A 16,865-nucleotide genomic window follows, 5' to 3' on the forward strand; every position below is an offset into this window, starting at 1 on the left:
GGTGGAATACATGTCTTGGGAGGGAAGAACCAGAATGAGGGGAAGATGAAGCTCCCTGGAAGACAGGGCAAGTCTCTGCAAGGGCCCAGCCCAATGTTGGAGGCCCATTCCCAATCAGACCTATATCAGGAAGGTGTGTGAGCTTTCAAGAATGAACCCTTTCCAGCCTCAAACAGAAACCTGAGTCCACAGCCCAGTGGGCAGAACTTCCACTTCCTTCCCAGGGCAGCTGGGAGCCACAAGGCACTGGAGAGAGTCCAGTCATATGGAGTGCCCAGGGAGTGGATGCTGTAGCCACAGAGGGGGGAGAGACATGGAAATGAGGAACCTCCTCAGCCACTGGTCTGAGATGAAGGCCAAGCAGTCAGCTTGATTGAGGTTGAGGAAGAAAGTCAAAAGGCAGAAGCAGGTTTGGGGTAATCAGCCCCTCCTCCAGCTAACCTCCACCTCAGCTGCTCATAACTGGGGAAGTGACAAGTGTTTAACAATCACTCATACAGATTGAGGTCAAGTTCAAGGGTCAAACAAACAAGAACTCACTGAATCTCAGAAAGGAAAAAAAAAACTCTGAAAACTATGACGTTAGGCAGTCCTATTGACATCCCCAGTCACAGTCAGGAGGCACCAGTTATCAGACTTGCTCAATACCACATGTCTGGGAAGAGGCTGAACCAGGATTTGAACCTGGCATAGTATTTCCCCCTCCCCCCATCCCCCGCCTCCCTGAGCCCTATGGCTACTGTGATTTCAAGACCTAGCCAGGACCAGAGAGAATCAGGATCAAGAGGCTGAGATCAGGACCGACCTGCCTCTTTAGAAAGCCTTGGCCTTTCATGGAGAGGTCAGAGGGCCTCTCCCAGTGAGAGCCCTGGGCCGGGCAGGAAGCTGCTAATATAGTTGCTCTCCTTGCTGAAGTTGGAGTTGGCTCAGGTCCAAGGGGTGTGCCTGTGATGACAAGGGCCTGGACCAATGGCAGGGCCCCAGCCACCCCCACCCTGGCTTGCCAGCGAGAAAGAAAACCCCTCCTGGGTGTTTCTATTATCTGAGAAGAAAGTGAGGCGGGAAGAAAAGCTGGCAGGGAACACACTGAAGTTGCTACTTCATTGAATAAACCAATCCAGTCCTGTGGTTCCCTCCCGCTGTCCCCTAGAGGGAAATCCAGGCCAGGCCTGAGGCTGGGAACGGTAAAAACTGTTCAAAGGACCTCCCAGCCTCCAGCTTCCCAGTAGAGCCTCGGAGATGATGGAGTCCGGTCTCCTAGAACCAGAGGCAGCCTTCCCCAGCTTGGCTTCGTCCCCATGGTCAAGTCGGGGCACTCTGGATACCCCGGCAGCTCGACAAGAAGGAGGCTCCCACAAAATGGATGCACTCCTAATCCAAGTCGTGGATCAGGGCCATGGGGGTGGGAAACATCAGTTCACAAGAACAATCCTAAGAAGTGCTAGCATGTGACCTCTCTGCCAAAAGGGAGCATGCACCTTTCGGAACAGCTGTCGGAGGCAGCTTTAACTCCTCAGTACCTGCACCCACCACCACCATGCCTCTTCAAATACTCACATGGGCTCATACTCACCTTGGCATACACCCTCACACTAATTCACTCATGCAAACTGCTGTGCATATATTTTCACACCTACACACACCTGTACACACACACACACACACACACACACGTGAACTCACTTCACATTCGTGCACGTACACAGACTCATAGACACAGCCATGCACATACAAAGACAGGCTCACATGCACGTTATATACGAATCGAGGCACATATGTACTACACGTGTTTTTGCATGCATGCGATCACATTGTCACGCTGCCTGAGCTTCGCTCGCCTACCCCACAGGGGGTTAGAAGCATGGGGAACTGAAAGTATCTGGGTGGATAGGCTGGGTGGTGGCTGCCAAGGGGCAGGCAGAGCCTGGGACCAGGCTGGGAGCCCAGGAACAGGGGTGGCAATGTGGGCTCCCATGCAGAAGCAGGGATATGAATGAAAAAGGCCCTGCCCCTGCCCCTTGGCTACCCTGGTCAGGCCAGCCTTCATGGCTGTAGACCGTCTCAGGCTCTTTGGGCAAGGTTCCCAGGACTGCCTGAACCCAAGCCCTGCCAACCAGCCTTCCAGCCTTTCTGCCTTCCCCCGCCCTCAGGTAGAAGTGAGAGGAAGGAAAATCCCCAAACCTCTGGTGTCTGTCCCTCTACCACACAGGATTAGGCTGGCCTGCAAAGCCAGGCTCCTTCAATCCCCCCACCCTCTGTAGATAACCTGGTCACTACACGGCTCAGCCTACCTGTCAGCTATGATGCCAGCTCCACCTATTCTTGGTGGCATCTGCCCTTCTTGTGGGCTGAGCTCAGATTAAGACTGGCTGCCTCCCTTCCCAAGCCCTCAGAAAAGGCAAAGGGAGTCACAAGCTCTTTTAGTCTTAAAGGGCAAATGAGGGCTGGTGACGGAGCTCTGCTGTCCAGTAGGATACTCCATTAGCATGCACAAAGCCTTGAGTTCAATCCCCAGTCAAGCAGATACTGGGCAGGGTGACAGACACCTGCAATCACCACATGAGAAATGCAAGGTTGTCCTTAGCTATACAATGAGTTTGGAGGCCAGCCTGGACTACATTAAGCCGTGTTTCAAGAAGAAAAAAGGACAAATGAACAGCCCATGAACATACATGTGAGGGAAGGGCGTGTATGCACACACACACACACACACACACACACACTCACACACACACACACACACACACACACACACATACATGTACCTGGTGGGAACAGAAGGGTGCAAGGGAACATAAATTAGCAGTCCCTACTCAAGAAACTGTCTCTTCCCTGGGCCTATGAAGCCTCTCCGTCTGCTTTCAGCAGCCACAAGCATTAGGTCCCTCTCCTCCCCAGAGAGCAGGGCCACCCCACATGGTCATAGCCCGAGCATGAGGTCCCTCTCCTCCCCAGACAGCAGGGTCGCCCCATGTGGCTATGGCACCTGAACTTAGGCAAGAAAGACCAGCCATTCCCCTGAGTCTCCTCTGCGGACTTGAAACACACACACACACACCCCACTGGGCCCCACAAACCAGCAGGGCTGCCATGCTGGCTTGCAAGGTTCCTCCCTGTTCTGGGTGGCCCTGAGGCAGCCCAGGCTTCTTCCCAACCTGCTCTCCACCTGAGCCAGAAGGTTTTTTCCAAAACACAAATCGGATGCCGTCCAATCCTTGCTTTCAAAACCTTTGAAAGAGTTCCCGGAGCCTTCCGGATGTTTGCTGGGTGCTCGTACCATGCAGGTCTGCACTATGAGTGATCTACCCTCACTCATCCTCCTCACCGGTCGAAAGGAGTCCTCCCTTCCTGGATCCTGCCTCCCAGCCCTCCTCACTAAGCAATGCTTTGCTGGGTCGCGCTCTGGTTACATGGAGATGGAACGTTTTGGATGAGTTCATGCTGGCTCCCCCAGGGCTTCTGAGTTCCCCCTGAAGAAGGGGGCCCTTGGCAGACAGAACCAACAGATGCTCCCTTGGGCTGGACATCACAGTCTGCTGAGAACTGAGGGTAAGCTTCAAAGACTCTCTATTTTTTTTTTCTTTTTTCTTTTTCTTTTTTTTTTTCGGAGCTGGGGACTGAACCCAGGGCCTTGCGCTTGCTAGGCAAGCGCTCTATCACCGAGCTAAATCCCCAACCCCAAAGACTCTCTATTTGTCCCTCACCGGGGCTACTGGGGAATCCCATGAGCATTCGAGAAAGAAGGCCGATTCTAGCATGGAGGATCCAGAGTCAGGGAGGAGCCAGGCAGGAGAGGAAAGCACAGCTGCTTAGAATGGGCTCCACCAGCAAGACCCAGGAGAGGCCAGGAGGCAAGCGTCAAGTGGGGGCCATGGGATCTCCCCCTACACACACCAACCCACCAGCCTCTGTCACGACTCAGTCACCTCCCACCTGAGGCTCCAGTGCTCTCAGTGCCTGAAAGCAGAGGTCAGATGCCTAGTGTATATGGGGCTGGCTGGGTGACGCCGCCCACAGTGGACAGGAAGTGCAGCAGAGCAGGCACAGGGCTGATTCCGATGCCTTGTTTACACCTCCTGAGCCCCGCACACAGGCAATTTCAAGGTGCCTTAAAATGAAACTGAAGACACAAGGCAGGAGAAGGGAGTCAAAGATGGAGCTCGAGAAGTTGTTTCAAGTCTCAGGGTAGCCAGAGCCAGTGACCTGTCGTCTTCTCACAGTGCTGTCTACATCAATGATGCCCAGAAGATCCAGGATAGCTGCTGGTGATGTCGGTGCAAACACTTTTATAACCGACACCGACGGAAGGCTCCTGGCTACCCTGGCCATTGATGCTGCTGTGGAGAGAAACTAAGCTAACACACCAGCTTCATCTCCTGCCGGACACTCTTCCTGCATTTTCTTTTTTTTTCCTTTTCTTTTTTTTTCCGGAGCTGGGGACCAAACCCAGGGCCTTGCGCTTGCTAGGCAAGTGCTCTACCGCTGAGCTAAATCCCCAACCCCTCTCCCTGCATTTTCACGTTCATTCAACTTGAACACACTTCCTTGCTTTATTTCCCTCACACATAGGCCTGGTGGAGTTCACACAGCATGGCTTCTTCCCCCCAGGGCCTTTGCTTGTGTGCTTCCCTCCTCCCTTCCCCCACTCCTACTTCTAGAACGTACCACCATCTTTCAAGATCAGACCACGGTAGCGTCTCTCCTCTGAGGCCTCATTCCCTAGCACAGTCAAAAGTAATCTTTTCCTTCCCTGGGCGAACTCTGTCGAAAACAAATACCACAGCAGTTCCTGGCACTGTGTTCATGCAAAGAAAGTTGTCACGACCACACCCGAGCTCTAAACACTTTACGTTCACTGACTCATGTAATCCCTTATTGCCGCCCGATGGCTACAGGACTGTTAGTGTCTCACTCTGAGAATGGAAAAATCAAGACAGGGACAGAAGCCATGTCCCTTGTGAAGGGAAATCTGGTCAACTAACCATGGCAGTCACGTGCGTGTTCCCGGGTGCCACCAAAAACTGTAGCGCACCTGCTTGTCTGTCTCTGTCATCCCCAGCCCGGGGCCCTGGCTCCAAGTAAGATCTCAGTCAACATGGTTGGCTGTTGCAGCATTCATTCTGGTGTCAGTGCTCCCGCATGGACAAGGGCCTATGACTAGCTCAGAGGATCCCAGGGAGATGTGCTCAAAGGACTCCGCCTGCCTGCCTGCCTACAGGTATCATCAGACATGGGAGTGCCATTCTAGTGTAGGAGATGGGAAAAGCTGCCCTTTGGCCAGCAGCACGGGACTACCTGGAAAACCCTGCTAATCAGATTGGCAGTTTAGAGACTACTCTGCCCACTGCCAGGGCATGGTGTCTGGAGAACCCAGGGCGGAGTGGACAGAGAAAATAGTCACAAATGGTAAGCTTTGGGGGCAAGGGGCTCCCAGGACTTGGGCTTCATGAATGAAGAAAGTGAAGGTCATGGGTTTGAAGCCAAAGAGCATAGTAGAGACTCTCAGAAGTGGCAGCGTAACTCTGGGCCATTTTTCTGGGCCTGAGCCCAGATGTTCCCCCAGAGGTAGTTTGATATCAGCACACGCACACACACACACACACACACACACACACACACACTCGCACGCACGCACGCACGCACGCACGCACGCACGCACACACGCACACACGTGCACACACAGCTTATAACCCGGCGTTCTGAACTCTAGGACCATGCAGCACTGGAGAAAGGGGACCAGCAGGCAGCTCCCCGCCTCCCAGGCCATGTGGCAGCCAACAGCAGGCCAGTTGAGGAGGACTGAGAAGTTGGGAGAAGGCCAGCCACTAATTGTGGAAAATAAATCAGGGCCATCTAAACCAGGCAGCTGAAGAAGGGCCGACTGCACGTAGATATGTCTCATTTGTGCGTTTGCTCACCAGGCCACATTGTCCATTGAAAGGCATGAGTTACATAAGTTTTGTGGACACCAAAGAAGGAGTTGGAGAGAGAGCCGTTGAAAATAAGCCACTCGCTGAGGGCTTGGGAGCTGCAAGGCTCTCAGGGAAGCAGGCAGCAGAGAAAGGCATCCAGGGTAAAATGGTTCCCTAGTGACAGCACCCTGGGGCAGCAGAGACACACTTCCTACGGTTCATAGATCAACATCCTTCTTCTGGGCTCTAGTTCTTGACTCTGCAAAGCATCGCACAGAGGTGGCATGAGGCTGGTTTCTCAATTTAACAATGACACAGAACCTCTTGTATCTCTGATCCAGAGCCTCTCTGGACACGCCCCTTAGACTGGGGCCCCTGGAGGACAGGGGGTGCTCTCTCAGGCTGGATATTCCTCGGGGCAGATAGAAACTTCTCCAGGCTGGATGAGCAATATTTTCCCCCAACAGAGTAGGATCGCTATTAAGACAGAGCTGTGTGACCCTCCTTTCTAGTTTGAGGCAGCTTTCCTCTCATCTCTGGTTAGGGTTCCCTGAGGCAGGGCCATAATCTCTCCATTAGTCAGACCCACCGCACCCTGACCAACTGGGATTGATAAGTAGAAGCTACTTGCCTCTATGGGAAAATGTCAGGCCACGCCTCGGGTTGGCACAGGAAGGGTTAAGACAGGCTGAAGAAGCACAGTGCTCAAGGGGCACCTTTCTTATTAGCCTGCCCTCCCCTTCCTACCAGCTGCCAGGGCTTGGTTTGGCCTCTGATGGGTTCCAGCTGACAGCTGGGCCTCCTCCATTCTCACCCTCAGGCACTGGTGTCCTGTCATGACCCCACCCGGGTCCCCCCACCGCCCAAGCTGAAAAGGACTGGCATTGGGCATCGGCTGGAGCAAGACACAGGGAGGAGCTGGCTGCTCTGCCTTAGGGGAAAAGCAGGACACAGGCTGACAGAGGGAATCTGGGGGACAGCAACTGCTCCTGGCCACAAGGCCCTGTTGCCTGGGGTCCCAGGGCAGGACAGCGGGACTGTTCTACCCACATAGGCTAGTTTCTCCTGCTGCTACCAGTGTGAGGACGGTCGCTTCCCTGTAGTCTCTTTGCCTGGACAGCAGCCCCATGGCACCCCCAAGTCCTTCCTTGGCCATAAGTCATTCCAAGTAGCCTATGCAAGCATGACAGCCAACCTCATCGGATCACCTGCAAAAGTGAGCGAGCTGCAGAACTGACTAGACCCAGAGCTGGACACAGGACCACCCCAGCCCGGCCTCTAGAGGAGACTGACTCTGGGTCTAATGAAATCTTGACTTTGGCTGGCCCTTTATGATGCCCCTTCTTCGTCTCTCAGTGTATATGTTGTGTGTGTGTGTGTGTGTGTGTGTGTGTGTACATGTGCGCACATGTATGTTCAGATATGCTGCCTCGTGTATGCATGTGTGGAGGTGAGAGACCGACCCTAGGGTCTTCTCCTATTGCTTGATCCATGTTTTGAGACAAGACAGGATCTCTCCTCTCGTTGAACCCCGAACTCACTGTTTAGACTAGCACCCTCTAAAGATTCACCTCTCGCAACCCTCTACCGCAGTGCTAGGGTTAAAGGCGTGGACTGCATACCTGGACTTTTTTTTCCTCACCTCTCTTTAGACAGGGAGCTAGTAAATACCTCTACTACATTCTTCCCAGTGCTACCAACACCCAACCCAGTACTGGGAGATGTTCGTGACAGTTCTCAAAGATGAGTGCAGCCAGCACCATTCAACCCTGGGAAGCAACCTGTACTGGTCCCATGTCCTGCGAAGTCCCACCAACCATAACTAAACAGGGCCAGGAGAGTTCCCACCCAGTGCTGTCTCCTGGTGCCAAAGTCACTGAGAACCAAGCACAGTGTGAACACCGATAGGCCGTCGTCATCCCAGAGATGCTGAAACGGCACAGTAGCAAGCGGTAAAGAGGGACGAGGGCTGTCTTCTACGCCCTTCCACTCCTCTGAGAGTATCTTGCCCTTGCCTGGCTTCTTGGGAATGCTTAAGGAGCCATATGTGGTGGCCAGCAGCATAGACTGTTCTCGAAATCTGTCCCCACCCCACCCAACCACCAACCTTCCTGGGTGGCAGGCAGAGGAAAAAACAAAAGCTGTAACCTGAAAACAGAAGCTAATGTCCCCTGTCACAAGTGGCAGTGAGTGTTGAATTGAATAAAGTTGCACTTTATTCTGAGAATCACTGACAGCTCTAAAGGTGGCTGGCTAACATCCTAAAAAAACTACTTTATGACAAGTGTGGTGGCACATGCTTTAGTCCCAGCACTGGGGAGATAGAGGCAGGAGGGTCTCTGTAAGCTCAAGGTCTGATCCACACAGAGTATTGTACAACAGCCACTGCTTCAAAGAGAAAGCCTGTCTCAAAACAAAACAAACAGAAAAAACTATCCTACATCTCATCTCCAGTCAGCAGATATAGGGAAAATATAGAGGTATATACAGATAGATAAATATAGATGGATAGATGGGTGGGTGGATAGATAGATAGATAGATAGATAGATAGATAGATAGATAGATAGATAGATAGATAGATGGTAGATAGATGATAGGTAGATAGAGGATAGATACATGATAGATAGATGATAGATGGATGGATGATAGATAGATGATAGAGATGAGAGACAGACAGAGGAATATATATATAGTAGAAACACAGGCTATTCATTGGTTTAAAATTTACTCCTACCCCTTCTGGTCAGGTGGTCAACCTTATCTTGGCTCATTGACTTCAGCCATGACAGGCAGCTCAAACTTGGGCATCTAGGCTCCTCCCAGCTTGAATTCACAAGTAACTCCAGCTCAGCCAATCAGATGCACTCACAGCTCACAGGAGACTGGAAAGCAGTGCTCTGGCTGCTTTCTGGGGAAAGATGGGGGTGGGGCGGGTTGTGAACGTGTGTGTGTGTGTGTGTGTGTGTGTGTGTGTGTGTGTGTGTGAATGCACATGAGTGTTGGTAGGGAGGGGAAATGAGAACAGAGGCCCAGCATCTGTCCCCTCATGTGGGCCCCCAAAAAGGCCTCGAGCACACAGCTCATCACTGGAGGCACTGTAGTAAGACTCTGCAACCTTGTGGTCTCAGAAGAAGCATCGCCTTCCCTGATGGCTCTCTGTGGGGCGCCTTTGAGAGCTGTGCCAGGAAGCTCAGACTCCAGTCTGCCTAAAGACCTCCATATCACCCTACAGACCACTTCAAGTTCAAGATCTTGATGAACCCCGCACCGAGACAACTATGTGGTATTCTGTTCTCTGCCACGTGATATTGTGAGTCACTCTTTACCCCTGGCCCTTTCCCTTGCTCGGAGGAATGTATGCCCCAAAAAGTTAGACCACAGAAAATCCAGTGATAGAAACCGAGCTCAGACATCGAGTGTCATCTCTGCCTTCTGACCCTGAAGCCTACCTGGTTCCTCTGCTGATGCCACTTAGACAACTCCCCTCAAATGGGTTCTCTCCTGGGAGTCTCCTTAGACCCTAAAGGTGTCTGAATCCAGTCTAAACGGAAAATTCATCTGTCGGTTCTAATCGGCTCATCGTGATAGCCTGAACCCAAAAAACGAGAAGTGAGAGCCTCCTCCTAGACCGGTGTTTCTCAACATCCCTAACGCTGCGACCTTTTAACCCAGTTCCTCTCGTCGCGGTGACCCCAACCATAACATTTTCTTTTATTGCTACTTCATAACTGTAATTTTTGCAACGGTTATGAATCATAACGTAAATATCTGATGTACAGAATATCGGATGTGTGACCCATGTGAAAGAGTCATTCGACACCCCCCACACGCAAAGGGTCGTGACTCACAGGTTGAGAATCACGGTTCTAGACCGAGGATAGAACTCCACGATCCGCTAGTGACACCTGCCACACGTACAGAAGTGGGTGGTGACAGCATGCATACCTGCTGTTTAAGGGTACTATGGAGGGAGGTACTCTCAGCAAGGCAGACTGGGGTTCATCCAGCCGTGTCCTCCTGAGGCAGTACCCAACACTGTCACCACCTTGCAGATTCCTTCACCCCTTGCATTCCTCAGGAGTCCAATCTCCCAGCAACTCTGGCTCACTCCAACCCAGCAGCATCACTCCAACCCAGCAGCACTCCAGAATCCATACTTACTCTCACAGTCGCCAGCGTCCTGACCTCGGGGATCTCCCTGAGGAAGAGCTGACTCCCATATGGTCCATAGGCTTGGGGGACTTCTTTCCTTTATTCCTTGAACCTTTTCCAGGAAGAACTCTCACCTCTCGGCCCTCCCTCCCATCACCACACAACTTACTCACCAATCAGTGCAAGGCTGTGGGTAAGTGCCCGCTAAGCCCAAGGATCAGCGTATGAGCCCTGGGATTGCTCGAGTGTGACCTCACCAACTGATGGTTTCCCTTTTCCCATCCTCACCTCCTGCCCCTTCCCGTACCTGGACACCTTTGCTGACATTCATACCAGGCTACCAAATCTCCAGGAAGCCAGCATACAATGGGGTATACCCAATCCCTCTGAGTCACACACCCCCCCAAAAAAAATTCCCCAATCTAGCCTGCTGCAGCAGCTAGCTAATGAGAAGGAATATATAACCGTGTGTTTGTGGAGATCTGCTGTTCCTTGTGAGGTTGGGGGAGCTGTACTCTGAGCACTGCAGAGGTCAGTGTGGGTGGTAAGTCATTTTCCAGAGAAGAAAACCACCCCCTGAGCCCACCTCACAACACCCTACTCTGGGCTCTCCATAACCAACCATGCTGTTTCTGTTAAAAGGAAACAGATGCTGTGGTTAATTGGGATACAGTGGCGGGCTCTGGCCCTCATTAAGCCTGAGGGGTTGACTGAGTGATTTACCAGGTCATAAATAGCACTTGAGGGGGCAGGTGCCCAGTGTCCACCACCCTGGATGGAGGGAAGAGCAGCTAGACCTTGGGCCTTGGACTGAAGCTTCATGGCTCTCTCTGGTCTGAAGCCTGAGGCAGCCTGGGCACACAGAGCCCAGGGACCACTCCTGGGGCTTGGGGCGGGGGTCCAGATGCTCACAGTTGGAGAAAGCAAAACTTAACCCCAAGGAAAATAGGAGTGTGGGTTACAGAGAGCAACTGGCAGCCATGGAAGGCAAAGGAGCCCAGGGAAGGGTGGGCAGGAGTGGGTAGAGGGAGAGGGTTCTTTGGGACTTACCTCCTCCCACCAGAACACCAAAGCCCAGCCCAGCCAGCCAGTCCCTGAACACCCACAGAGGAAAGTTCATCTTTCTTCCCGGGGAGCCTCATGCTACAGGCAATGATGTGCCAAACTGCCTGGATTCAAGCCCAGCCCCTAGTGTGTGACCCCAAGAAGCCTCAGGTTTTCTGTACCTCAATGTCTCCAGCCATAAAGTAAAGTAACCAATCCGCTTTTTTTTTTTTTTTCTTTTCTGAGACTTGGTCTCAAATCTCCCATTTGTAAACCTGAATCACTGGTCCCACCTCCCAAGAACTGGGATTACAGACGTGAACCACTGTGGCTGACGTCTACTGGGAACTGGGTTGGAGAGGTGGTTAAAAGCACCAGCTGCTCTTCCAAAGGATCCGGGTTCAGTTCCCACCACCCACAAGACAGTTCCCAGTCCCCACCACCAGCATTCCCCTTCGAGAGTTGAGCTGATTAACGGCCTCAGTATGGTATCTGGCACGTCATGCTGTGCATCTGGTTTCGGTTATTATTTTTAAAGCCAGAGTCCCCGTGTTGGGGAATCGGGGATATCTCCGGGACTTCCTGTCGCCAGCATCAGCAGCTTCCTTGGAGCATCTCCTGACACGACTTTTATGTCCTGTTTCAGAATCACCACCCTCACCTCATCAGGGTCTTCCAGCCACGGGAGGACCATGAGCTTCAGTCTACTGGGGAAGCAAAAGAGCAAGCTATAACCCAAGGATGGCCATTACTGTTGGCTTCTTTCATGAGCCAGGCCAGATACTGAACAGTTTGTGCATGTGTGTGTGTGTGTGTGTGTGTGTGTGTGTGTGTGTGTGTGTGTGTATGTGTGTGTGTGTGTATGTATGTATGTATGTATGTATGTATGTATGTATGTCTATTTGTTTGAAAGGGTCTCGTTGTATATCCCAGGCTGACCTGAAACTCAAGAGCCTTTTCATTCTGCCTCCTGAGATTGGGTATTTCAGCTGTGTCACCATACACAGACTGATGCTGTCGTTAGCTGTGATGGCCCAGTCTGGTCTTCCAGGGGAATATTGATGACCCATTGCCACAGATGACAAGGTGAGGAGGCATCACGACATACCCAGAGTCACCTTGGAGCGGACAGAGAAGCCAGAAGGAGAACCTGAGATTGCCCACCTCCGCAACCTGATATCTGTCCTTAATACGGTGTCGTCCTTGACCACTGATGTTAACACTTTGGGGGACCCTTGCAGCATGCAGAGCCCAAGATCCTTCCCAAACCTCTCCTCTCCTCAATGCATGATAATCTCAAGAATTTATTATATCTGAGAATGATGGGCTACCCCAGGTCCTCAGCCTTCCTCTTGCCTGGCACAGCCCGTCACAGACAGGCCTGTCAGAAGGGGAACAGAAAGGAACTCTTCAAACTGTACTGGTGCTGTGCTTAACACTGCCCGTTTCTCCTTCTGTCCCTCAAACCCCTCACGCTCTCTCCTGGAGCCTGAGACTTCAAGACAGAGTTAGGCAGGGGATACAGGAAAATATCTTTAGTATGCTGGGGTGGGAGGTTCTGCCACTCACGGCCCCTCCATTCCCACTGGGGTTACAACTAATATGACACCCTGAATAGTGCTCAGAGCCCCCATAAACTGGGGGCACAAGACCAGACATAAGGGGTCTAGGAGAGACTTTCGGAATGGCCTTTCCACCTATAACACAAGGGAGCCCTCTATTCACTGTGACATCCTCCCCCCCAGGGTGATGATGAGAGAACAGCCCAGGCTCCCCAGCCTGCGGGTGCATCAGCCCTGGTCTTCGGCAAGGCATGGAGAGGGATCAGCACACATCACATCACACTTGGCATGGCCCCCATTGGTGGGCAGCCTGCCACCCTGCCAGCGAGCCTTCTCCCTGAAGAACAGTCGGCAGCAGGGGAGGGGCTGCAAGAGAGATGATTGCCTGGCAAGAGTGGAGATGCCCCCTGAGCAGCTCACCCTATTGAGACCCTGCCTGCTCTGAGGTGAGGGTAGCGAGAGCCAGGCTGATGAACAGGACGGGAGAGAGACACTGAAGCTTGGAGATGAGTCCAGCCGCAGGAGGTAGGGACCTCAGTTTCCGAAAGCCAGGCAGAGGGAGATCGGCTCTGCTCAGTAGACTCCGATGCTGCTACTCCTGGAGATGTGGAGCCAGTGCCGGGGAAGGGCCGGTGGGGAGGAAGCTCTCAGCTCTCGATCCGCAGAGGGTCATATGATGTGACTAAGGGTGGGACAGAAAACCCGCCATTAACCTGCATGCCCATCCAAGTTCAAAGAGTGCTGGCCTGAAAGCGGGCCCCAAGCAGACACAGCACAGGACTGTTTGCTCCCCAAAATCTGCCCTGCCCTCTGTATCTCCAGTCTCCCCACTGCCCTATAGTTGGACCGACACCATCATGCTGAGGCCCCTTCCAGAGCCATCCCTATTCAGCCCTGGAGCTTTCCTGGACCACCCATAAGCCCTCGTGCCTCAACTCCAGCATCCTAAATTGGGGGTAAACAGAAGAGCCCTGATGGCATTCTGAGTACTCCTGAACCCCAGGAATCTCCTTATGCCGGGCCTAAGGCAGGGCCTTGGCCGTACAGATACAGCACAAGCTTCACACAGCAGGAAACTTCTGCAAGGACCATCTGTGCATGGTGTTAGAGTTGTCACTTAAATGGTTAACTTTTCCTGACAGTCGTGTGTGTGTGTGTGTGTGTGTGTGTGTGTGTGTGTGTATGCATGTGTGAGTGAGCGTGTGTGAGAGTGTGTGTATGTGTGTGAGTTATATGAGTCTGTGTGTGTATGGGTTGTGAGTGGTATGTGTGTGTGTGTGTGTGTGACAGAGAGAGAGAGAGACAGAGAGAGAGACAGAGAGACAGAGAGAGAGAGAAAGGGGGGAGAGAGAGAGAGACAGAGACAGAGACAGAGACAGAGACAGAAAGACAGAGAGAGAGAAAGGGGGAGAGAGAGGGGGAGAGAGACAGACAGAGAGAGAGAGAGAGAGAGAGAGAGAGAGAGAGAGACAGAGACAGAGACAGAGAGAGAGAGAGTCCAGCTAGGCAGGAGGTCAGCTTCAATATCTGGTCCAACCCCAGGTAATTCAAGTTCCTGGTGAGGAAACTTGGGGTTTCCTTCCCGGCACGTTAGTTTGTAATGTTTTTTTATTTGTGTGATTATTTGATGTCAGCCTTCCCTGAGCAACGGACACACTTGTTGAATGAATAAAAGACTCTAGTGGAAGATTAGCATTCGGCTGTGCCCCGGCACAGCATCTGCAGGTGCTTCTTCTCAGACCTGGCCGGATGGGACAGATGAAGAAGCCCATCTTTCCAGAACTGCAGATCAATCCCAGAGTAATTTCTTCACAGTTAACCAGAAAGGTCTTCCTGGGGGAGGGGGGCTCTAGCCTCACACAGTGCTTTCTGTTCATTGTCTACATCTGCCCAGAACTCCTGAGGGCAGAGGTCACATCTGCGTCTCAGGACTGTCCCCATCACACCCCGCCGTAGTCTGCCAGCTGTGACTCACACAACTCCTGAGCTCTTCCTCTTTGGCCAGAAACCCAAGAGCTGAGACCCACATCACTAACCACAGTAATGTAAGCTGCAGTAACCACACTTACGCGCAGAGCTCCTCCACATCAGGCCAGGGCAATGACCTTATATCGTGGGTCAGCAGCAGGCAAGGACAGTCCTACCCGGAGGTGGAGACATAGCCCAGACAGGCTTCCTCAGGCCTAGTGTCTAGACTCTTCTCAATTGTTGCATACTCTCTGCTTTCCCACCAAGCAGCCTAGCAGGGACTTGATACCCTGCTTACAAGTTTATGAGGTGAAGACAAAGGCCACACACACACACACACACACACACACACACACACACACACACACACAGACGGCGGTGAGCACCACCAGGGTGGCTTGGAGGGAGACAGGGGAAATGAGCCAAGCTGTCCCGTATGTCTGTCTTCCCTCATCACTAGGTCTCGGACGTTCATCTGGGGAAACGTGGCGTCTGAGAATGTGGCTACAGTGGCCAGTTCCTGGCGCCGGCAGAAATCCCCAAACCCGTCAGTGCCCTGTTCAGACGTGTCGCTGACCATGCACTGAGTAAGTGCTGAGAAGACACCTGTGCCTAAGGCCACACCCCTGCCTGCCCTCTGCTTCCAGACACACCCCCTCCTAGGGCTCAGTCCATTCCAGTTCTTCCTGTCAAACCCAGTGAGGGTCCAGCACATCCACCACTACACTGAGCGTCAATGAAAGAGGAGGACAGGTACTGGACTCCCAGCCCAGCTGTGTGCTCTGAGAAAAATTACCCATCCTCTCTGGAGTTCAACTGGCCCAACTGTAAAAGGGTCAGTTTATTAATAGTATGTTTTATTTATCAGTCTATCATGAGACAAGGGTAGACGTACCTGTCTTTACATGGCTGCCACTCACAATTCTGGCAGTAATTCAGGAAAACTAAGGCCTTGGAGAAGGGAGGAAACCAGGAAGACCAATGGGCTGGAGAGATGGCTTAGTGGTTAAGAACACTGTCTGCTCTTCCACAGGTCCTGAGTTCAATTCCCAGCAACCACGTGGTGGCTCACCGCCATCTGTAATGGGATCTATTGCCCTCTTCTGGTGGGGCTGGAGAGAGAGGCAGTGTACTGACATACATAAAATAAAAATAAATCTTGAAAAAGAAGGAGAAGAAAAATGAGGAGGAGGAGGAAGAAGAGGAGGAAGAGGAAGAGGAGGAGGAGAAAGAAGAAAGGATCAAAACTGAATCCTCCAGCTTCCCTTGCAGCTAGGTTTGACTGGATGACTGAATTCTATTCAATGGGATATAAGAAGTGTTGCTTTGCACCCTGGACTCCCTGACCATACTTGCCCTTGTGGGTTGGGGATTAGGTGGTTTGGATGAGATTCCGGGAGCAGGGAGCAGGTGAGAATGAAAGCTCAATTATTAATTCTTGGGGAAAGCCCTTTATACCCTCCACTGTGTCCCATTGGTCCCAAGCAGGTGAGTCCTCCAAGACAGCAGTTCCCTATTGGCTGTCACTGTCTGCATCACCAATCTCTAGGTTCTCGGGCAGACTTCAGTTTGGTCCTCATGCTGAGGTTACCTCTGAGGCTGCGCAGTGCCTGACTTTATGCAGATGCAGCCACCACCTTGTCAGTGAGGCCTGCCATTCCTCCTACAGAGAGAAGTATGTACAACTTCCTGAAAGTTCCTATAAGGGAAGGGAGATCTCCTTTCTTTGTCCTTCATGCTGCTGCCTGGAGCTCCTGAAGCCATCTGGGAAAGGTGGTGACCTTGAAATGGAAAGCTAGCAAATCGATAAGAGACCAGACTGGGATCCTCCCCGCACTTAGCCATTGCATTACCCCAGGAGTGCTGACCTCTGGGATTCAAGCACATGAGTGAGGACGTACTTCTTATATAAACCAAACACTAAATGGTACAGTCTTTCCTCTAGTGGACCCCAGGCAGAGCGGCCCTCTAAATCTGGGACCCTTAACTGGAAACAGCAGTCACCTGACTGACGTGAGGACTCTGGCAAGGGATACCTGTTCTGTGCGTGCTCCATCATTATACCAGTGGAGGGTGAGGAGCAGAGAGGTCTGGGGTGTGCATGTAGAAGAGGAGATATAACTCCCTACCTGGAACACCATCCCTAGCCCCTGGAGGCCCAAAAGACATCTCAAACCCTATGTTGGCATCCTTGGAATATGGGGTAGGGGAGTGGAGGACCTGCTG

At 52.2% G+C, this 16,865-nt stretch overlaps 1 long non-coding RNA gene across 1 annotated transcript; it reads left to right on the top strand.

Annotated features, from left to right (window-relative positions):
* Nucleotides 1–13,027: 13,027 nt before the first annotated feature.
* LOC148003626 (uncharacterized) lies at nt 13,028–16,567 on the top strand. The gene is made up of 3 exons (XR_015629027.1): nt 13,028–13,196; nt 15,100–15,226; nt 15,673–16,567. It is a non-coding gene; the product is annotated as an uncharacterized LOC148003626 (long non-coding RNA).
* Nucleotides 16,568–16,865: the final 298 nt, after the last annotated feature.

Source organism: Rattus norvegicus, chromosome 9 (genome assembly GCF_021556685.1).
Source record: "Rattus norvegicus strain SHRSP/BbbUtx chromosome 9, alternate assembly SHRSP_T2T, whole genome shotgun sequence".
In the NCBI taxonomy this organism is placed as follows: domain Eukaryota; kingdom Metazoa; phylum Chordata; class Mammalia; order Rodentia; family Muridae; genus Rattus; species Rattus norvegicus.